The 14,999-nt window shown below is 48.1% G+C and overlaps 1 long non-coding RNA gene across 1 annotated transcript in view; it reads left to right on the top strand.

Annotated features, from left to right (window-relative positions):
- LOC148110149 (uncharacterized) overlaps positions 1–3,473 on the top strand; it is a 169,116-nt gene extending 165,643 nt beyond the window's left edge. The window contains exon 5 of the long non-coding RNA XR_015724600.1: positions 2,362–3,473. This is a non-coding gene — a long non-coding RNA (uncharacterized LOC148110149). The remainder of the gene's footprint in view (positions 1–2,361) is intronic.
- The last annotated feature ends 11,526 nt before the right edge of the window (positions 3,474–14,999 follow it).

Raw genomic sequence — 14,999 nt, 5'->3', positions numbered from 1 at the left:
CCCCATTGCTCACTTATTGTGATAATCCCTAACATGGATATAATACTTGACTATAATACTTGTAAGAGGCTTTCCCTTACACTGCTTTGTTTGATCCTTCGCCACAAGTCTGTGAAGAAGTCAAGTTAGTATTTCTATTATGTCCAGTTTATAGGTGGGGAGATCAATAACCAGACGTTCATCCCCTCCTGTGGCTTATCGGTAGGAGGACTGGTCTCAGACTCAACTCTTCTGGGGTTGATGCCAACTTGGTTCTCAGGACACCAGCTTCGTGTCTTGCATTGAAGACCCTTTACGTTTTTCCTCCTGTTACCCCAGGTAGCACCTCTGACATACCACCTATATAATCATTTAGTTTGTAAGAATTGATTTAGAAATACTTAAACACATTATTTTTTTTAAAGACTTTTATTTATTTACTTGACACACAGAGAATGAGAGCACAAGCAGGGGGAGCGGCAGGCAGAGGGAGAGGGAGAAGCAGACTCCCCGCTGAGCAGGGAGCCCCATGCGGGACTGGATCCCAGGATCCTGAGATCATGACCTGAGCCGAAGGTAGACGCACAAACGACCGAGCCCCCCCCCAGGCGCCCCTTAAATTCATTTATTTTAAACCTTCGTATCACTACCTCAGCAGACAACTAGCATCCCTTGATAGAAAGAGGTCACCATTCATCCAAATAGAGCAGAAAGGAGACCTCACTCGATCGTAGCTAGTTACAATGGCTCGTGCATGGCTCTGAGCCCAATGCCAGCTCCTTACTGACAGTTACCCTTAGCCAGGGTGAGGGGGTGTTAAATGTCTACTAGCATTCAGCAGAGACTTCCTCCTTCATGTCCTCGGAAGCTCTGAAAAGGAATTGAAGATGAAAATGAAAGCAGAGAACAGTTTTCTCAGTGTGCATTCAAGATTTTTTCACGTTCTGCGTCTGCTCAATGCTCCCTTTCTGGCCTATTGTATTTCCCATGAACTCGATTCCACTTGTATCCATACAGAACACCCAGAAGGTCGCATCCCCACTGTGAGGTGTCGCAGACGGACACACTCACCGACATGGCTTTCTTCTCTGGCTGCAGGGCAGGCCCAAGGCCCTGGGCCCGAGGCTTTCTGGGCCCTTTTTCAGCCTGCTGGGGGTAGGTGGGGATTATTCTATCCTAGATTTCTTTTAGACATTGTCCGGACTTGTGTATCTTACAGAGAAACGCACCTTATCAAAAAAACACAGGCATAAGAAAACGTGGGCTTCTCCAGTGTTCTGGAAGCCTTGGTGGGCTTTCTTCACCTCCCCGCACTACAGTTCAGCCTCACGTCATTCAGAAGGTCGGATTTGGTTTGCTTATGGAAAATAAAAGTCCCCCATGCTGGGAAATGGAGCATTTTGAGAAGGACATCAAGCGTCTCCTTGAAAATACATCGTGATGAAATGTAAATGATGATATAAACGAATGAAACCCAATGGACTAATCACATCATTAACATATCAATCAGTAACACGTGGATTTGATAAAAAAGAAAACAATGGAACTGCTCCCACGCATTGCTCGGAAATTCATACATCATGCTGCTTTAAATCGCTTCTGGAACAAAGCAGATATCTATAAACATAGACTGCTAATAAAATAACCATAATCGTGTCCCTTATTGTAATTGCAGATCTTTAGGTGAAGAATTTGTTTGCTTGATGTGCCCTGTTCGAACGCAGGCAGAGAGTGGCGCGTATCTAAATGCACGGCCACAACCAACGCTCCTGGAATCCTTACTCCTTGTTCAATTGCTTTCTTAACCTCGTGGAAATAAAACTGAGGCAGAGGCAAGCCACTTCGAAAAACACACAGAGGATTCATCTTCCCTGCGCAGGAGATAAAAATCAAAGGATGCTCTGCTGTCCCTCTGCTTTTTCATCAGTTTAAAAAGAGTGTATACAAACACCAGATCTGCTCATGCAAGGGGGTGAGCCCATCAGAAAGAGATCAGAGGCAATGAGAGCCTCTCCGCGAGGTGCAGGGTGGCAGTGTGTCACGAGGCAGGCAGGATGGAGAACAAGCAAATGAGAGCACATTTCCCCAAAGTAGGAAGCGATTCACCAGGTCATACACTCCGTGCCTTTGGGACTAGGAGAGAAATCTACCCTTCTGCCCTGTGCCAGGGCCAGTCCTGCCGGCCTTTGTGCAGGGCTTGGGGCGGGGGGGAGCAAGGGATCTCCTCTTCCTAATGCCCTTTAATGCCAAAGGGTCAGCTTCTTTGCAGCTTGGCAGTAGCGGGAACTGGGAGCTGGGAGAGCTCCCTGCGGTGGTTCCATTACAAGCAGAACTGTTGAGTGGGTTTTTGAGATACCTCAGTAATCCCTTCTCGCTTGGCAGCTTCCCCTTTTAGACTCCTCCACGGCTTGGTTACTCCAAACAGAAGATGCCCCATTCTTTCTGGATCGGAGCCTTTTGCCTCCCCGTGTCTCAGCCCTCATCAGGAAGTATCCTTCCATCATCCCCCGTGTCCTAGACTGAAGAGACCCAAGTTCAGGGAGACCGCCAGAGAGAGACACCTGCCTTCAGGTAAGCGGTGGGGGTGCGGTAGCCTGTAGTGCGTCCGGGAGCAAACGTGGCATCTAGAGCGGTCAAGTTGAAGGCGCTGCTGACCTCAGAGCATGGCCAGTCCAACACTTCCGTGGGGAGGCTTCCACCAGCTTCTCCCGGCTCCCATTTGGAAACCCTTGCCAGGTCTGATAAAGAGTCTGATGAAGGCGGTGGAATTAAGGTTTTAATGAGTATGACTGACACAGTGTGCTACCTCTCCCCCAGCCCCCCCGGCCCCACTCCCACCAAATAAAAAGGATTTGCCCTCCGAAGAGGGAACCAATCCTCTGAAGGCAAAATGATGTGTGGTGGATGTATTCGGGACAGGAAGGCAGGCTGATAAAAAACAATGTGCACTTCGAGGTCACAAACACACCATAGAAAGCAAAGTCACAGCATCGACCCTGACGTTACACTCCCATTCCCCGCCCTTGTACGGTGGCCAGTACTCACGGCACCTTTGCTCGCTGACCCTGGAATCATCAGCCAAAGGCACGTTCTCAGAGTGGCACTCCTGGTAGTCGCACTGATGAGCTGGGATTGGCAGGGAGGTCAAAGCGAGAGTTCCTGTGTGTCCTCACACCAGGGGCTGCTTGAGGCTGGGTGAGGGAGGTCCTTGGAGGTTCACTCCAGAACTCCTCAGAAGGCCTGGATAACTCTCCAGCACCACCACGAGAGTCCTCTGTTAAGACATCTCTTGGGGCGCCTGGGTAGCGCAGTCGTTAAGCGTCTGCCTTCGGCTCAGGGCGTGATCCCAGCGTTGCAGGATCGAGCCCCACATCAGGCTCCTCCGCTGGAAGCCTGCTTCTTCCTCTCCCACTCCCCCTGCTTGTGTTCCCTCTCTCGCTGGCTGTCTCTCTGTCAAATAAATGAAAAAAAAAAAATGAAAAAAAAAAAAAAGAAAGAAATCTCTTATGCCGGGTGCTCCTGGGTAGCTCAGTCAATTAAGCATCCGACTCTTGCTTTCGGTTCAGGTCATGAACTCAGGGTTGTGAGATTGAGCCCCTCGTCAGGCTCTGTGCTCAGCGTAGACCTTGCTTAGGATTCTCTTTCCCCCTCCCTTTGCCTCTCCCGCTCGTGTTCTCTCTCTCTCTCTGTCTCTCAAGTAAATAAATAAAAAGTGTTTAAAAAAAAAAAGAAAGAAAGAAATCTCTTACACCATGTTGCCAGTGGTCCCTAGGCCCTACTGAAAAATTGGATTCCGGTGATAAGTGTGGTCCAAAAGGCCTGATCTGGGATTTGGGAAGTCTGAATTCTAGTTCCCATCCCTGCATTTATTAGTTGTGAAACCTTGGTCAAATTGCCTAACTTCTCTAGACCTTGAGTATTTGGCCGTTAAACTTTCTAACTCCATCATTGCTGTAGAATCAGAAAACAGAATAATGGAGCTCCTGTCAGGGTTGTGTGAGGCTCCGAATGAGACGCTGTATGTAAATGTCTTGGGCACAGTCCACAGTGCTTCACACATGTTCAATTATTCCTCTCTGGCTATTTCCAGATGTCAAATCAGATGCCATGGAAAATTGGAAAAGCCTATTCTTGTGAATTCCTAGTCTCTTGAATCCAATGGAAAAACATCAGGCCAATTTTAAACCTATGTATTTCATATAGTGGAGTTTTGTGGGTTTTTTTTTAAATGCCAAAATGAAAATTTTACTTACTCCAGAACTTGATGGAAATAAAATGAAGTCTGCAAGAATATTAAATGCTTAACCTATCACTTCCTTGCTCTTGGGAAATATACATATATATAAAGAAACCCTGTGCATTGTGTTCTGTCATCCTGTGTCTATACATAATTAAAGATCTCTTTCACCATCCGAGATAATTTAAAGTTCAGGAGGGATAAATATCACCACTCTCACAAATGTGCTAAATTCATGTTTTAATAAACTGAATTTACGCTGTCTGGTTCTTGCAAAATTAAGAATTAGACACATACGCTTTCCAGGAAAAGTAGTCAATTGTCTGGCTTTCTTCTGGACTAAAATATGATCATTTCCCCAGCGAAGGCAAAAAAACAAAATAAGGCTGGGCTATATTTAGCACGGCCTGATGACCTTGGGGCCGCCAGCCGCTAGTGAAGGAGGAGAAAGGGATTTGGACATGGGGTATAGAGGTAGCCTCAAGACTGCAAGTCTTAGAAAAGGACTCCAGGGCACCCCACGATTGGAGGTCTGCAGATCACATATCTTTTCTCTTCCTTGAGTTTGCCTTTGGAATTTCTGATTGCCTTCTAAAGCAGCTTTCCTTTTTCTTTTTCTCAAGCAATTAATTCTACTCAACACATTTTAACTTTTGATTTCAAGTCAAAAGTTCCTTTCGGCGTCATTTTTGTTTATTGAGAAGAGCCTTAAGGTGTAATTATCCAGTGGGTTCGGTAGTGATCATCCCCCAAACTTTATGGGGTAGGGAGGACCTTGAAAAGCCAGGCATATAGTTAAATTTTGTTAATATCTATATTTTATAGGCACTAGGAGACTTCTTTCCAAGCATGGTGAATCCTATAAAGAAAATTGTCGCTTCCAAGTAATAATCACTCTTGATTTTTATAATCCCAGATCTAGATTAAAGCTGGAAGCATGTCTGAAAGAAAGTTGTCAGTGGATAAAACAGTGTTGCTCAGTAAGTAAAGGAAAAGTCTGCTTACAATGTGGAGTCATATTGCAGTCCTTGCTGGAAAGTAGTGGATTGCAGCCTTTGTTGTAATAAAATACACCAGGTAAGTCCCTGAGGCTGGCTTCCAGCAAAGAAGGGGTGTGTCTGAGTAGAGAGGGCAGAGGCGATTTCCAGAAAGAACGCTGTTTACTCCAACAGCCAGCTTTCCAAGAACCTCTACGCCTAGTCAGTGAGTCTTAGGGAGTGAGCCAAGTGTGTGTGTGTGTGTGTGTGTGTGTGTGTGTGTGTGTCCGCCCGCGTCTGTTTGCATATGGAGGCCTGTGTGTGCATGCATGTTTGAGCATACCCACGTGGGTCTGTGCAGATGTGTGTACTCTGTGGGCTCGCACACGGTTGTGTGCACGTGTGAGCGGGCACACATGCGCCTGTGAGCGCGTGCGCGCGCAGGGGTTTTCTGTGTCATGGTGGTGAGTGACCAGAGGGAGGGACCCCGGCTCTCTCTTTATGCTTCTCTTTGGTGCGCAATAACCTCTACAGCTGCAAAGTTAATGACATCTAGTGCGATGCTTTTTCTAAAGCATAATCAGTTCCCACAGTCACAGAATTAGAGGGAAGGAAAGGAAGAAAAAAGAAGATTGATGGGTTTGGCAGAAGGTAAGTTGCTATTACTATATTCTGTAAACATGAAATTGTCCGATTAAAATGATTCTGAATTAGTGTGATATAGTCGGGAGAAAAAAAGGTTTGCGTAGAACCTCTTCAGGGGCAAGCAAACCTCAGTGAGTCGCTGGTATTGATTAGGATACCACGGCCGCGGCGGTTGGAAGCGACACATGGCCTTGCGAGCACAGTTTGTTCGCAGAGAGAAGACTCCAAGCAGTTCTGTGTAAGGCGCGGGCTGGTCCTGGCTTTGTGGCGCAGGACTTGGAGATGTTACTCAGCTCATGGATCAGACCTTGGGTTTTATTTTAATGGTCTGGGACTTGGGGCAAGTTACTAAATTTCCCTGAACCTCTGCTTTGCCATCTGTACAGTGGGGATACTGAGACCTTCTCCGTGGTGCAGCATGAAATTAAATGAGAGGTATTGGGATGCATGAAATGTTTTCTCCGTTCACTTCTGAATTCTATCCTTAGGTGAATGGTTTTACAAGCAATCTCTGTTAGGAACTAGATTCCCTTGGATTAATTGGTTATCACTGCCTGGTAGGTCCAGTTAGGAAATTGAGGAAGGTGTATTCTTGAGGCATGGATATGTGTCATCGAATGAAGATTGATAAAGAACCATGGAGCCCAGTGCTGGCTGGGCTGTGTCTAGAGGGGTCTCATTCCTAATGAGTGCATATCCCGCTAGTGGTATGTCAGTGAGGTGAGGTGTCAAGAGAGAAGGGCTTGCAAGATAAGGAGTGGTTGCAAGATAAGGAGTCCCCACTAGACCTTCTGCTCGTGATGATTAAGTCTCTCGATGTCTATCCTCAGAACTGTGCCTTTGACAAAAGACATTCAGCTTTCATACAGTGTGGTGGTAAAGAGCATGACTTTTGATTTAAATCCTGTCTCTGAGAGTTACCAGCAAGGTGATCTCACCAAATTACTTCATCTCTCTGGGCCTCAGTGTCTTCATCTGTAAAATTATAATCATCGTGCTTCCCATATATGGTGGGTGTGAGGATTAAAGAAGTTGTGTGTGTGTGTGTGTGTGTGTGTGTGTGTGTATAAAAGTCTGGCTGGCTCATAGCAGTGAATCAACATTGGCTTTGGTTGTTAGATGATGGTGGTTATAATTGTGGAAACTTCCCTGATGTTGGATTCTGGGCCTATCCTTGGTCTGCTGAATGCATTTGAGAAGATATGCAACTCTGAGGCCTGTGAGCCATTTTGGGATAATGAATCCCACAGTCCAAGAGCCAAAAGTGCTCACCGTTCCCCTAAGCCAATAGCCTTAAAAGTAAAGCCCAGACCAAAGCGAACGGGAAAAAAATTACAGGAGAATCTTGTTTCTTTATGGCAAGCTGGCAATATCAGCTTAAATTCTCCTGTGGACTGGATGGGGAAAAAAAAAAAAGAGACTGTTTTTGTATTACTTTTCTCCTTCCAACCAGCCTTCGTCTCCGCACTCAAAATCAATCGACACATCAATCATGACTCTCACTGCCAATGAAATGGAGAACATATTTTCCTTTTATAATCAAGCCGTATGGTCTAGCGGTTAAAACTACGTGTTTTGGAGTCAACTGCATCTGAGTTTGATTTGAGACAAATTGAACTCTCTGAGAGTCCATTTCCTTACCTTTAAAACCGGGTAATGATGGTGCCTGCCTCACAGTGCTGTGGTGAGGATTACATGATAAAATGCACACAAAGTCTACAGAGCAGGGTTTGGAGTTGACTAATCATTCAGTAAGTATTCATTTCTACGGTGGTTTAAAAATATTTTCAAGGGGGCATTGGCAACAAAGAAAGTTACCGTGAGGCTGCGAGAACCCGGCCCACCCTCACATTGGAAAGCCCACGGTACTCATCGCAAAACACAGAAACCTAGAGGGGTTCCAAGAGAGGTGGTCCTGCCCAGCATGGTTTCCTCTGGGTCAGGAGCCATAAAGCCCAGGAGTAGGACTGGCTCTATCATTTGCAGGGCCCATTGCAAAATTAAATTGCAGGGCTTTTCATTTGAAGAGATGTCGTAAGGATTTCAAGATGGCAGCTGCAAAGCATGAAACCAAGTGTGGAGTCTAGCGGAGCCTGGGAGCCCGTGAACTGCTCAGGTTTGCTTGCCCCAAGCCAGCCCTGGGAGGAGTGAGGGGGCATGCCGGGGGCGGGGGGGCGGGGAGGGAGACTTTGCCCTAGAAAATGAGGGTTAGTTTAACAGCTCAACAGCACATCCAGTACACCCACGCTGGTATCCCACGCCAGGACATCCATTTTATAAACCTGCTTCCTGCTGAGTGTGCCCCACACTGTGGGGAGGGGAAGCAAGCAAGTGGCTGCTCATTTGTTGAGCTTTGGGGTTGCCAAAAGCAAGGCCAGCGTTTTAGGGCCAGGGTTCTAGAGAAAATTTACAGGCTCTCTGCAGCGCAGTGTGCTTTATACCTAGGGTTAATCCTAGTTTATTAGAGGAGTAGCAAGGACATGTGAAAGACGCCTTGGAAGGGCTCCCATGTCGCAGCCTGGACTCCTAATAAAACGGGCCGTCCCCACCAGTCCCTGGCACAGCTTCCCAGGATACATCAGCCCAAGGAGGCAGAAGCGGGCTCCCTGCCAGTGGCTGCACACTCACTTCATTTGCTGTGGCTTGAAACACCCGACACTGACTCCCCCTAGAGCTTCCAGGCCTCCCATCGAATTCCTGGCCCAGGGTTATGGGAGCAAGGGCCTTGTGGGAAAGTGTGCTGGGAGAGGGTGAGGGGCCGGAGGGAAGAGCCCAGGAGAGCAGGAGACTGGCAGAGCAAGGTATTAATCAACGCGAGGCTACGAGAGCAGCCTTGCCAGGAACACTCAGTGGCTCCCCGGCTGCCAAAGGACCTGATGGGGGAGTTGCTGTCTGAACTCCAAGCGAGTATTCTCTCATGCAGTTAGTGAGAACAATTGCAAATGATATGCAGGTTACAGTCGAGAATAACGCATCATGTGATGCAAGGTCCTTTCACACGCCTCCCGTGATGGATGATGCATTAGTTCATTTGTGTACCACAAGGGATGGTTTCTAGTTCTCCAAAAGATGGGGTTCCCTCCCCCGTCTTATCTGAAGAGCCTCCACAAATACAGAAACATCCCTGTGCCTTCTGATGTCGTCTGGACACCTGAAATGAATGGACAGGGCTGGGGGCAGTTCATCCCCAGCCCTTTGTTGTAGTGTCTGAGGGATGCTTCTGCATAGCTGTGTCAGCGAGGGGGTGTGCTAACCCACGTTTACAGGGACCTGAGATCCCGGGCTGTGATTCTGAGTTTCTGTGCCTTGGCAACTTTTCTACAGAGTACCATGCAATCTGTGTAGCACAGAAGTGGGAAAACGTGCGTGTGTAAATGACACCTGCTAGGAAACAGACACCCCAGCCCATCTGTGGAGGGGACGACAGGCATTCGTGGATGGGCAGTGGATATAGGTCATTGGAACCATGTCTTCCTCTTCTCCTACCGTTGGAATATTGTCTCCGAAGAACATCCAGGGGCTTTTGAAGAATTTTGAATCCTGCCGAGAAGAAGCAGGTGAACATCTCTGAGGCTTTGGGGTTGGGGCAAGTTCTGATTTGTTTTTCAGAAATTCATATCTTGAAAAACATTTTAAGAGAGCTTTGCTCCAAAGATTCTCGCTTCCTTAACACAGAAATTTATGGCTGATGCAGATTATTTAAAACCCTTAGAACCCTTATGAATAAAGACGCCTCAGACCATAACAAACAGGATGAACCTGGGGAGGATTTGCTTTTAAATCATTCTGTGACTGAAAGCTATTTGATAAACTCCCCGACGAAAGATTACTGGAAAAAAGAATTCCTTTGGATTGGTTTGAGCATCCAAAAATTACATATCATAATTTACACTTACAATAGAAATAATTTTTTCTTCAAAGTGAGAGCAACTAATGATATCTGTTAAAATATAAGTGGTGATAATACGTGTTTTGATGTCCATGTGTATCAGAAGGAACACAGTACACTGCAAAACGGGTTTTAATGCAGTACTGCCGCCTTGGTCAAGTTCACCAAACCCAGGAAAGAAGTCAGGTGGATGGGGCGGGCTGTGCCTGACTGACAGCCTGAACAGCCAGCTCTCCTGACCTCAGCGTCCTTTGGCCCCCGGAATTGATCCTTTGCCGGGTGGGCAGGGCAGAGCCAGGCTGAAGAGTATTGTATTCGTGGGTTTACTATACATTTATTTACGATGATGAACATTTTGATGGCTTTTGTTTTTTTGTTACTATAAACAGTGTTAAGATGAATAATCCTGTATGTGCGCCTTTGCACACATTTTGGATTTATACACCCTTAGAAGAGCCAAATTCTTGTTGAGTCAATGGGTCTGTGGATTTAAAACTGCCAGTTTGCCTTCCAGAAAGGCTGTACCAATTTATACACCTGCCAGAATTTTATGAGAATACCTGTTACTTCACACACATGCCAACCCAGCATGCTATTCAACTTTTTGATCTTGATTCATCTGTGAGGTGAAAATGACATCTCACGTTAGTATTAATTTGCATTCTCTTTTGAGTAAGGTTGAATATCTTTTTATAGGTGAAAAGACCATTTTATCATGTGTTTTTCTGCCAACTCAGTTCACCCTCCTTGTCCTTTTTAATTTTTTGGATTGCTGGTCTTTTCCTTGTTAGTTTTCAAGACGAGTTCTTTATATAGGAAGAAAATCACCGCTTTGTCTATCACATATATTGCAGATCCTTTCCCCAGTTTCTCACTTGTCCTGTTACCTTTTTTATGGTACTAGTTCTTTATTTCACAGTGCAGAAATTTAAATCTTTATGCACTCACATTTTCAGTCATTCTCAACATACGAATTTTTCAGAATGCAATGAGACACTGTGGGATAATATACGGGGGAATGCCAGGCCCCCGGGGCCTTCCCAACCACCCTTGGTGGGTCTTTTCTGCCTTCTCTGCCCCGAGCACATTTTCCTCGACCCAGCGCTTTCCAGAAACACCTGGACAGGGCCCTAGCACATCTGCCATTTCACACAGCATCCATGGTGTGCACCTGCCTTAGGCTGGGCTCCCCAGGATGCAGACCCGACAGCAGCACTTTGCCTATAGGAAGCTCACTGGGGAGCGCTCTCAGCGTTTGCGAGGCAGCTGAACTGCGTGCTTGCAGCTGAGGGCTCAGCCAAAGGGAGCTCTGGAATTGGTACAGCCTTCAGAGAAACCCCAAATGAGGCAAAGTGGAGGGGGCTTGTACCCTACACCGACTGGGGGTTACCCCCAGGGAGGGGAGGTATCCTTGACATGGTAGCCCCTTTCACTAAGATCATTCGCCAAACAGAGCCAGGCCATGAGCTGTGAGGCCACAACCCTGCTCGGGAAAGGAGCCCTTGGTTCTGAGGGGGAGGGTCTGCTAGGACATACCGCGTATTCTCTCTGCACACTACCTAGGCTGCCCCTGTTTTGATAGATCTGGTCTTGTGGTCCCTCCGGCCTTAGCGCTTTGCCAGCTTGTGCTCCCTTCAGTTTTGAGCAGCTCAGCTACCTTTTCAGTGACCTGGAGAAAGGGCAGCAGCGCACTCATTGGCCCGAGTGAGCGTTTTCCCCTTGCTTCTCCCCCCACCCCTCCCCCGGGTCTTTAGGATTCTTTGACACCTTGCACAGAGATGGGAAAGGGCTATAAAAAGCTGCGATGATTGCCAAATAAAGTGAACCAGGCACAGTAATTAAAGAGATGACTATGGCTGCAAACTTAGGGCTTTGGGGAGATTTTGGCTTCTGGGTTTCAGCCGGGAAGGAGGGAGAAACAGGATTGCGTTTAATGAGCCCCACATCCCCGGAGGCCTTCGCTTTTCCATGCCTGTTACCCACCGAACCCCGTCCCTCCGCTGTTAGAAGATCCTTTCTGGATGGTGTGATAGGCATTGCAAATCCCCTTAGAGGACCCTTCGCCAGGCCCGCAACAGGGCGCCTAGCAAAACATCCCCACATGTTTGTAGTACCGTGTCCTTTTTTTAAAAGGCTGCTGGCGCTTACTGGAATTGGGTTTTCCTGGTGCTTGCTCTGGCGCCCGGCCACCACTAGGCCTGCGGCTGGAACAGGGTGCACCGTGAGGAGTGGAGTTTGCAGCATCTCCTCTGTGGGCACTGGGGCACTGTCCCACAGTCCCATGGACTCGCGGGGTCTGGCTCCACCCTCAGAGCTAATGACCCTGGACGCCGCTCTCCGTCAGGAATTGTGGGTAAAAAGCCTGGCCTCTGTGCCCGGGGAGCAGGGCAGCTCTGAGGCTTGCTGTCTGCAGCGGGACGGAGCCTCAGGTGCTCACAGTGAAACCTGGCTTACTGACATATTCTGTTCTAGCTCGCTTCCCTCCCCCACCCCCTCCTTCTCCTACTCTCCACTACTCACATTCAAATCCTTATCTGCCAGCACCAGGCAAGCTTCTAGGTGTTAAAGTTGCCAGGCAAATGGTTGCATCTGGGAAATCGCGCGCTCAAAGTGTATGTCCTACCTTCTCCCCGCACCTTGTCCAAAGGCAAAACAAACCACCAACCCGAAACAAGCAAACAAGAACAACAACAACAGTGAGAAAGGAGTGTCACCTGTTATGTTGCCCACCGAGGACTTATCCTAATTGTCTGGATTGGGCTTTGCAAATGTATTAGTTTTGACGTGGCGGGCTTCCAACACTGCGTTCCAGGCAGGATTCCAGCCATCCTGCCTACTAATTCTTAACTGGCAGTTTGCACCATCTTCTTGATTCTTGACATCACACCCAGCACATTGTCAGTCTAAGCCCCCTGGGACTGGAGAGAAAGGGGGTCTCCGGTGGGGAGTCCAGAATCCCTTCCAGCCCCCACCCCCACCCCCACCCCGAGGACCTGGTTCTGATGAACTGCTTCTCATTTTGCATGTGCAGTTATTTCCTCTATGTCCATATCAATACTCCGTGCTGATAAAGATTAAAAGGGGCAAAACAGAGCTTGAGAGCTTTACAACTCCTTCCGGAGCTGCAGTGTATCTGCCTATCTGTCCGTTTGATTGGAAATTTAAATCATCTCACATTTTAGGAAATTGGTGTCCTCATTAAGATACGGAATCTGACAGTTTATGGCTCAATCTGCGCCTTGCTGTCTTTAAAGGAAAGCTAGTAAAAATTGAAATTAAGGAAAACAAATAAATACCATAGTGCTCCGATGGTGCATTTTATAATGATCACATCTGCTGCAAAGCGCCTGAAAAATGGCTCTGGACGGCTGCCGGTGCCGCAGATAGGCTCACGCGGTGAAGGGGAGCCGAGCAGGAGAGGATGTGGGATAAATGCGCTTTTTACAGGAGACTTGAACTTGGCCTGCAGGAGCTCTCTGCCATTTGCTTGGGTTGCAGTTGCTGCGCCTGTCTCAAAGCACGTGAGATTCCTGTCCCTCCACGCCCTGCCCCGGGGTCGCCGGTGTCACCACTCAGGAAGGAAATGGACAGGAACAGTCAGCAGGGCTGGCTGTGTGTGCGTGCATGCCCCTGAACTCTGAGAATGGGGGGCGGGGGGGGGGGAGCAGCCAGAAACAGAGCAACAGCTCTGACTTTTTGAGTTCCTCTTTGCTTTGATCTTGAATCCTGGGCAGGTCAGGAGGACAAATCCAGAGTTCCAGGTTTAACTCTGATATTTAAAATTATAAAGATAATCGTAAAAAGGTATTCGTTCAGAATGAGGTCCGGGGAGATTTACGAGGGTCCGGGCCTTGGGTTTAGCGCTGTATGTGGAATGCTTCATTTAATTCTAACAGACCTTGGAGGTCGACGTCATTATTATTCCCATTCTAAAGGGGAGGAGTGCAAGGTTGAGAGAGAGACCAGGGCTTGCTGGTGAAATCAGGGTGATGGGCCTCATCTGCAGTGTTCTGGTTTGAGTTAGAGCTGTGCTTGACAGCCTAGCATGACTCTTCCGAACCCGGGGAGAGGATGGAGGGATGAGCCCCTTGCTTCGCCCATCCCCCGTCCCCTTTGCACCTGTCCCGGGTGCGCCTTCCTCCGGGACCCAGGCTCTTAGCATCCTCCTGTTGTCAAATCCTTTCTGTTTATTAAGATAGAAATAGCTCACAGTGCTCAACCTGAGGCTTCCCTCAGGGGCTCTGTGTTTTCACCTGGCCCACATTCTAAAACCAGGGAGCTCCAAGCAGCAACCCAAGGTATTCAGGCAGACCGTGTTGTGGGGGAGAGGGGTGGTTGGAAGGCTGGAGCTTTGTATTAGTTTGCCTTCCTTCGTAAGCCAACGCGGCAGTCAGCCGTTGATTTGGAGGGTGGAGGAGGCTCTGGCAGTGGACCCCGGGGGATAAAACCAGAAAAGGGGGGCAGCCACCGAAGCGGCTTTATCAAGCGGTTACCTCTGTGGGCGACTGAGCTTCATCCCCGCTGGGGAAACCTGGCAGAACCTACGCCTCAGAATTGTCCTGTTCAAAGGGCAAGGGGACCCGGGCATTTATGTGCTACTCCTTTTGTTGTTGGTTGAGGGCCCCTGGCCAGGGAGTGTAATGCTCTGCCGTTTCTGGCCTGCGACACAGGCAGGAAAGCAGGCTTCCGTGGGTACAGAAAGCCCTCGAGCAGAGAAAGGCAGGTGCTGGCTCTTGGAAACGAGGCCGAAATTCCTGACATGGGAAGGCACGGGGCTGTGGGCAGGCCTCGGGGGTGCTGCCCGACCTGCCACAGGCTTCCTCCAACTGCTTGGAACCACAGCCCTGAAGTTAGGAATCTCATCCCAAACGGGCTTCCCATTCAGCCTCAGTCTCCCTCCTAGCCCAGACCGTTCAAAGAGCAAAAAGTGATCTTGGATCCAGACTGGGGCACTGTTGTGTCTGTGCGCGCTCACGCATGCGTGTCAGGGTGCTGGTGGTTGTATAACCGCCTTCTAAACACTGGAGGAAATAACAAAAAGTTATACCGGTTTGCTGTGGGTTAGATATTTTCTGTAGCTTCTCTTTTCTTCTTAAGAAGCTTTGATTTAAAGGCCACGGTCTTTCTACAATACAGTGGAAATTGTCTGCTGCTCTGCATGACAGTAACCAATTCGAGGTGTTCTGCTTTTTAATGCACATGTGTATGGGAGTGACAGTGATGCAGGGTCTTTGTGTGTTATCCCATATGACTACTTGAAACGATAGTTACA

This window comes from Ursus americanus, chromosome 5 (genome assembly GCF_024610735.1).
Source record: "Ursus americanus isolate L20-20 chromosome 5, mUrsAme1.1.p, whole genome shotgun sequence".
In the NCBI taxonomy this organism is placed as follows: Eukaryota; Metazoa; Chordata; class Mammalia; order Carnivora; family Ursidae; genus Ursus; species Ursus americanus.
The sequence above is the reverse complement of the archived record's forward strand: the minus strand, read 5'-3'. Positions and strand labels throughout refer to the sequence as shown.